The sequence below is a fragment of the Hyperolius riggenbachi genome, chromosome 1 (genome assembly GCF_040937935.1).
Source record: "Hyperolius riggenbachi isolate aHypRig1 chromosome 1, aHypRig1.pri, whole genome shotgun sequence".
Classification (NCBI taxonomy): domain Eukaryota; kingdom Metazoa; phylum Chordata; class Amphibia; order Anura; family Hyperoliidae; genus Hyperolius; species Hyperolius riggenbachi.
The window spans coordinates 380,924,468-380,932,463 of NC_090646.1; the positions used below are offsets into that span (position 1 = coordinate 380,924,468).

Sequence of the window (7,996 nt, forward strand, 5' to 3'; positions counted from 1 at the left end):
GACCTGTGAAATCCTAAAGGTACTCATTGGACTTTGGGCCCTTTAGTGCAGTTAGGGTGCAAAAAAGTGCCACACATGTGGTATCGCCGTACTCAGGAGAAGTAGTATAATGTGTTTTGTGGTGTATTTTTACACATACCCATGCTGAGTGGGAGAAATATCTCTGTAAATGGACAATTGTGTGTAAAAAAAATTAACAAATTGTCATTTACAGAGATATTTCTCCCACCCAGCATGGGTATGTGTAAAAATACACCCCAAAACGCATTATACTACTTCTCCTGAGTACGGCAATACCACATGTGTGGCACTTTTTTGCAGCCTAACTGCGCTAAGGGGTCCAAAGTCCAATGAGCACCTTTAGGCTTTACAGGGGTGCTTACAATTTAGCACCCCCCAAAATGTCAGGACAGTAAACACACCCCACAAATGATCCCATTTTGGAAAGTAGACCCTTCAAGGTATTCAGAGAGGGGCATGGTGAGTCCGTGGCAGATTTCATTTTTTTTTGTCGCAAGTTAGAAGAAATGGAAACTTTTTTTTTTTTCCACAAAGTGTCATTTTCCGCTTACTTGTGACAAAAAATAATATCTTCTATGAACTCACTATGCCTCTCAGTGAATACTTTGGGATGTCTTCTTTCCAAAATGGGGTCATTTGGGGGGTATTTATACTATCCTGGAATTCTAGCCCCTCATGAAACATGACAGGGGGTCAGAAAAGTCAGAGATGCTTGAAAATGGGAAAATTCACTTTTTGCACCATAGTTTGTAAACGCTATAACTTTTACCCAAACCAATAAATATACACTGAATGGGTTTTTTTTTAATCAAAAACATGTTTGTCCACATTTTTCGCGCTGCATGTATACAGAAATTTTACTTTATTTGAAAAATGTCAGCACAGAAAGTTAAAAAAATCATTTTTTTGCCAAAATTCATGTCTTTTTTGATGAATATAATAAAAAGTTAAAATCGCAGGAGCAATCAAATAGCACCAAAAGAAAGCTTTATTAGTGACAAGAAAAGGAGCCAAAATTCATTTAGGTGGTAGGTTGTATGAGCGAGCAATAAACTGTGAAAGCTGCAGTGGTCTGAATGGAAAAAAAGTGGCCGGTCCTTAAGGGGTAGAAAGCCCTAGGTCCTCAAGTGGTTAAGTTAGCCTTTGAAGAATGGCGTCATTGGCTTGAAGGAGCAGAACATACTATTACAGTTTATACTGATCATAAGAACTTGGAGTACATTGAAGGGGCCAAAAGACTCAGTCCCCGACAGGCCCGCTGGTCCCTGTTCTTTTCAAGGTTCAGATTCGTAATAACGTATACTCCAGGGAGCAAGAATCTCAAAGCAGATGCACTTTCTAGGTGCTTTGAGCCTGAGACAGTGCAGCCTACAGCCCCTGAAACCATCCTACCTCACAGATTAGTGGTAGCAGCCACGGAGACCTGGAAAGATTGGGCGAGTATGCTAAGGCCTTACCAACAGGACATCTCTGAGGGGAAGCCTGAGGGGGTTCTTTTTGTGCCACTTCCCTTCCGCTTACAAATCTTGCAACTATTCTATACCCATAAGAATGCAGGGCATCCCGGAGCTACTTGAACTCAGGATCTGTTAGCTAGATGTGTATGGTTTCCATTGTTGGCACTCGATTGCAAGGAGTCTGTAAGAGAATGTGCTGTGTGTGCCAGAAGTAAGCCATCTCGCCAGGCACCTGTGGGTACCCTTCAGTCCTTGCCAGTGCCAAATGAACCCTGGACTCATTTGTCTATGGTCTTCGTAGGTGAACTCTCTAGCTCTGAGGGCAAGATGGTCATCTGGGTGGTAGTTGATAGGTTCAGTAAAATGGCTCATTTTGTACCTCTGAAAGGACTCCTCTCGGCCCAGGAATTGGCTGATCTCTTCATCCGGCACATTTTCCGGCTGCATGGCATTTTGGAAAATGTAGTGTCAGATAGGGGAGTCCAGTTTGTGTCGAAATTCTGGAGAGCCTTTTGCCGTCAGCTCAATATGGACCTTTCATTTTCATCAGGCTACCACCCACAGACCAATGGTCAGACCGAAAGGGTTAACCAGTCACTAGAACAATTTCTTAGGTGTTACGTGGCAGATGCGCAATCAGATTGGGTAAAGTTCCTGCCATTTGCAGAATTTGCGCATAATAACCTGAAGAGCTCATCTTCAGGTTTCTCTCCATTTCAGGTGGTTTCGGGGAGATCTCCCAAATTTTCTCCTTTGCCAGTAGCATCTTCTCCCTTTCCAGCCCTAGAAGATTGGCAAAGGGCTTTAAGGGAAATTTGGGTCCTAGTAAAGAGAAATCTGGGGAAAGCCTTCCAGGTTCAGAAAAAACAGGCGGATAAAAGGCGGTCGATGGAATGGAAGTTTTCCCCAGGAGATAAGGTGTGGGTGTCTACTCGACATTTAGACTTGAAACAACCGTCATCCAAGTTAGGACCCAGATTCATAGGCCCGTACCCTGTGTCTAAAAAAATTAATGATGTGGCATATGCGATTGATCTCCCAGCCAGCATGAGAGGTGTGAGATCATTTCATGTTTCTTTGCTTAAACCTGCTGTGCATGTGGATTCCTCTCTCCCCCCCCCCCCCCCCGTGATGATTGACGATCAACCAGAGTATGAGATCGAGAAGATTCTGGATCCTCGAGTGGTGCAGAGTTCTGTTCAGTACCTGGTTCATTGGAAGGGCTATAGGCTAAAGGAGAGAACTTGGGTGCTGGATTGTCGCATGCATGCACAGGAGTTGAAGAAAGAGTTTCATGAGTTACACCCTGGGAAACCGGGTAGGAAGTGTCCGGGGTCCACTCCTCAGGGGGGGGGGGGGGTACTGTAATGGATAGCGGCGATACTGCCGCAACAGCAAGCGGCATGGCGGCTATCTCCACGTCGCAGCCGGCGGTTTCCGCCGCACAGTTGCATGCTGGCGCTTTGCCTGGTCCTTCTATCACTCATAGTCTAAGGGCTACGTGCGTGCGCTCCAAACGAAAGGACCTTTATGCATCTAGAAGGGGAGTCAGCTGATCACTCGGTCAGCTGATTTCAGCTATGCTCAGGATTGGCTGAGTGATTGGGGCGGCGCTATGGAGTGCGTTTAGTATATATAGGACCTGCCTGTCAGTTGCTCCGCATCTGCTGTTGCAAATGCTACGTGTTAGCATTCAGACCTAGTCAGATCCCAAAGTGTGCTAGAACCAGCTGGAGCTGGGGATCCACACTTAGCCAGATTCTGTTGATAGCTTAAAGTACTAATTGAATTGTATTGTTTGTTATGACCTTCTGCTAGCTTGACTATTCTTCTGCTCACTGAGTTTGTACCTTTGCCTATCTGATATAGTTGCCGACTCTGCCTGAATTACTACTCTGATTTAGCTTCCTGTCTCTGTACCGTCTCTGTCTGCCTGTTGCCACACCTGCTTGTCTGACCTTCCTGTCCTCGCCAGTGAGTTAGTCACTGGTGAGGGATCTTCTACTAGTATGACTTGCTCCTCAGGTGATCAGTAGCTTCAGTACAGTCTGAATCACCTGCTCCTCAGGTGTTCAGTAGCTGCAGTACAGTCTGAATCACCTGCTCCTCAGGTGATCGGTAGCTGCAGTACAGTCTGAATCACCTGCTCCTCATGTGGTCAGTAGCTGCAATACAGTCTGAATCACCTGCTCCTCGGGTGGTCGGTAGCTGCAGTACAGTCTTAATCACCTGCTCCTCAGGTGAATAGTCACTACAATATTATCTCCTCTGCCTGCTCCTCAGGTAGTAGTGGCTTCAGTATAGTCTGAATCACCCGCTCCTCGGGTGATCAGTACACTTGTTCAGTATATTTCTACCCGCTCCTCGGGAGATCTATTTCACTACTGTCTACATCTCCAGCTTGCTGGAGTTAGTTCTCATCTGTTATATTGAGATATTCCCCTCTCCCAGCTCCTCTGGGAGAACAAGGATCTCTATCATTACTGTTGCACCAAGCACCTATCATGACATTGGTTGTCCTGGTTCTGGCTATACTAGTATTATTGGTGATTCTGCAGATCACACATAATCAGGTATAGCATCTGTATTATTGATGATACTGCAGATCACACATAATCAGGTATAGCATCTGTATTATTGGTGATACTGCAGATCACACATAATCAGGTATAGCATCTGTATTATTGGTGATACTGCAGATCACCAATAATCAGAGAAATCTGTTCTCGCTGACACCAATTGTTACAGTAATGATGTGCATGCAGCCCCCTTCTTAGTGATGAGCAGAAATTACGCCCATGCGTAATTACGCATCGTAATACGCAATTACGCATCGTAATCATAATGCGAAATTTCAGGGGAATAGTGTAGGCAATTTCATAGTTAATTGTTTTCATTTGTAATAACGCATCAATTTACGCGTAATTAGGTGTAATTTCATGCTGATTTTGGCAGTGAGTAGTAAAGCCCCCATACATGCCATTGTTACCAAAATTGCTACATATGTTAAGAAGAATGATAGGTATAAGTTACAAAATGAATTGTTAAAAAAGACCTTGTAGTTTTTGAGAAAATCGATTTTAAAAATACAAAAAAATCGTTTTTGTAGGTTTAAAAATAATTTTTCTTTGCATTTTTAAATTCGGTTTTCTCAAAAACTACAAGGTCTTTTTGTAGTGGACTCAAAATTCTCCTTAAAGCGGTTTAACACCCAGCATTACAACTTTGCTTTAGAAGATTGCTTACAGCTTACAAACTTTTATGCCAGATTTTTTTTTAAGCAGAAATTCACTGAATGGGTTAAACATGACATTTTAGTGTTGGATTTAACTAGGAATCCGCATCCGTTCTTATCTTTTAGTTACAAATGTATCTTTATTTGGAATACAAATAGACCTTTGAAAAGCCTGCCGGGGAAGCCCTCTTTGTTCTCTCAGAGCAGTGTTTGTTTGTTACATTGTAGATAGATACATTTGTAACTAAACATGCAAGCACGGAGGAGGATTTCTAGCTAAATGCAGCACTAAAATGTCATGTTTAATCCATTCAGTGAATTTCTGCTAAAAAAAAAATCTGGCATAATAGTTTATAAGCTGTAAGCAATCTTTTAAAGCAAAGTTGAAATGCTGGGTGTTAGACCACTTTAACATATGTAACAATTTTGGTAGCAATAGCCTGTATGGGGGCTTTGCTATTTGGCACTAAACTATGTGTAAATTCATACGGAATTACGAATGATTATACAAAGTCAATTTAATTATGAATTTGTAATTACGTGTATGCGTAATTGCAAAAATGTACGTGTAATTTCTCGTAATTACCAAATGACGATCATCACTACTCCTTCTTCTACTGCCATTCACCTGCCACCTCTTTTTCACTCAAAAGGCAGCACCTAAATCTTGTTCCAGAAGTTGCTGCTGTAGCTCTCCTCTTAGGTGTTAATGTTTGGATTTTTAAAAAATGTTTTTTTCAACATAATTTTCCAATTTTCTTTTTTTTATATATTAATAAAAGCATCACATTAATTGATCTGAGCTTATGGTTCAAATGTAAGACCTATAATTATAATGTAATTAAAATATTAAAATTTCATCTAAGGTCTAAAACATTAAACACAGCATAGCATTTCGAATCCCAGCCAGGGTACTGTCTGCACTGAGTTTGTATGTTCTCCCTAAGTCTGTGTGGGTTTCCTCTGGGCACTCCGGTTTCCTATATACAGTACACGATACATACATAGACTTATGACTATAGTGAGGTTTAGCTTGTAAACTCCTCTAAGGGGCAGTTGATGACAAAGACAATATACTCTGGACTGCGCTGCGGAAGATGTCGGCGCTATATAAATATTAATTAATTAATATTAATGAATAGTATATGAATAATTAATTAATTAGAGCAAACATTTCATTGTAGTGTAATCCCACTTTAAGAACTATGGTTATAAATTACACTTCAAAGGGATATTAGCCATCAAAGTAGATAATAAGGGCAATAATAAGATTTTTTGTATTATTTAGTTTATTTAGTTATTTATTTACCAAAATGTTTCCTAATGGTGCTTTTTTATGTGTTTATTTCTTTTCAATACATATTGCAGGATTTAGTAAGGGGAGCACCTGAGGTATTCACATTCCACAATTAGTCAGTCATCAAATGTCTATCTTCAAAGTTTTGTGGGATGTTACCCCCATTTTCTCTTGTAAGGAGTGAGTCTCTTGTTCTTGACAAGGACAAAGGGAATTTGTAAGAATTGGAATTTGGAAGAATCCTATATACTCGTCCATGTAGGTTGGTATTCGTCAGGAGATGAAGCCCAACATCGGCTGGTTTGTTACTTTCTGGGAAAACTGGCCTGCATGGCGCAAAAGAGGTTTAAAAGAGTTGGTGGAGGGGAGGGAAGACCTGCCATTGTGAAAAAAAATCTTTAAATTATAAATAAAAGATACAATTAAAATGGTGACACAAAAGGAAAACGAGAGCCCAATTTGTGTAGTATGTTGTAGATGGGTACAATACATTTAAGATGATAATGAAAATATAATAACAAACAAGGATTGCCACTTAGACATACCACTGTGTAAGCAGGTGAGGAGATTAGACCTGACTCCACTCAGGTTAAGATGTCGCTCTCTGTAGAAAGGAATGGGAATACACCCCTCCACCAAGGGTGGACTAGACAATATACTGGAACAGGAACAGAGTCACCAATACCTAGATAAAATGTGTTAAAACTGTTTAAAATAAATGATGTAGTGGTTGACTTACCTCCCCTATCAGTAGACACAAATTCTATAAATTTTTTGATCAACAATAATTTATTCGGAAAAAACTCCACAAAGCAGCACCGCGTTTCGCAGGTTAATTCTCGCTTCTTCAGGCAGTAATTGGGGCATACAACACTGGGAGAGACAAAGAAAACTGGCTAAGGCCCTTTACATGGTTTTGAGATGTTTTTAGTTTTTAACAGAATGTGTAAACATATTTACATTGGGGGATGTACAGATATATTATTCATAACCAATACATAAGTGGCCAGTGTATAATAAATAATTAGTGGTAAAAGTGATCATGTGCTTGTAAAACATATAAAACATATAAATACACTTAAAAACCAGCTGTTTTGAAGTGTATAAAAAGCTATGAGCTGAAAGTACTCACGCTGATTAATCAAAAAGTGCATAATGTAAAATGTATGTATAAGGGAAACAAAGTGCTTAGTGCATAAAATCGCCCTGGAAGGGTTAATATAGCTGGCCATAAAACGGCGCATATAGCTGATAATAAAAAGGTGCATCGTGCACCTTTTACGCTATCAGGACTCTACTCTATGCACAATCCACCTTTCTATTACCAACTACATAACGATGCACCTTTTTATTGCTGAAATTAGAATGCTATTGTTACTAATTCTTTCTTCCCCTTCACTACCAACCTAAGTAGCAGGTATAAAGTACAAAGTCAAGGCCAGCTTGTCACTTTCTAATCTACACCATGTGGTTCCACTATCACACTATCCCATATATGAAGCCCATTCTATTCTTGTTAATGAACCTTGAATTAACTCACCTATGACCCCAGCAGTGCATCCTCTGTTGATAGTGGGGATAGGCTAATCCATGCTGATCTGCTTGTGGTGCCACCTCTAAAAAAACATGTCATACAGAAATGAGACAATTCATTTTTCACCTCATTCAGTATGCCAGAGCACGTACCATGTGCTCAACAGTCCTCACCACAAGGTATGCTGAAACTAAATGTCATAGCAAGTTCACCACTAAGGGCAGCAGAAGGTTTTGCCTGTTTTTACAAAAATTGTTTTACTTATCATCATTTTTAAATCTTGTTCTGATAATTCCCCATAAGAGAAAACATGTTTCTTAAATAGGCCTTTGCTTTTATAGCAGTACTCAAGCTTTAAGCCAGTCCCTTGCAACTGCAGGAACAGTATTTAGCTGCCAACTAGCATTTATAGATTGAGAATCTGTCTGGTTTCAGTTGGTAAGTTTGCTATT

General features: G+C 40.5%; 1 long non-coding RNA gene across 1 annotated transcript; it reads right to left on the reverse strand.

Annotated features, from left to right (window-relative positions):
• Positions 1-6,047: 6,047 nt before the first annotated feature.
• Positions 6,048-7,628, reverse strand: LOC137551824 (uncharacterized). The gene is made up of 3 exons (XR_011027067.1): positions 7,551-7,628; positions 6,750-6,883; positions 6,048-6,336 (listed from the first exon to the last, which is right to left on the reverse strand). It is a non-coding gene; the product is annotated as an uncharacterized lncRNA (long non-coding RNA).
• Between the last annotated feature and the right edge of the window lie 368 nt (positions 7,629-7,996).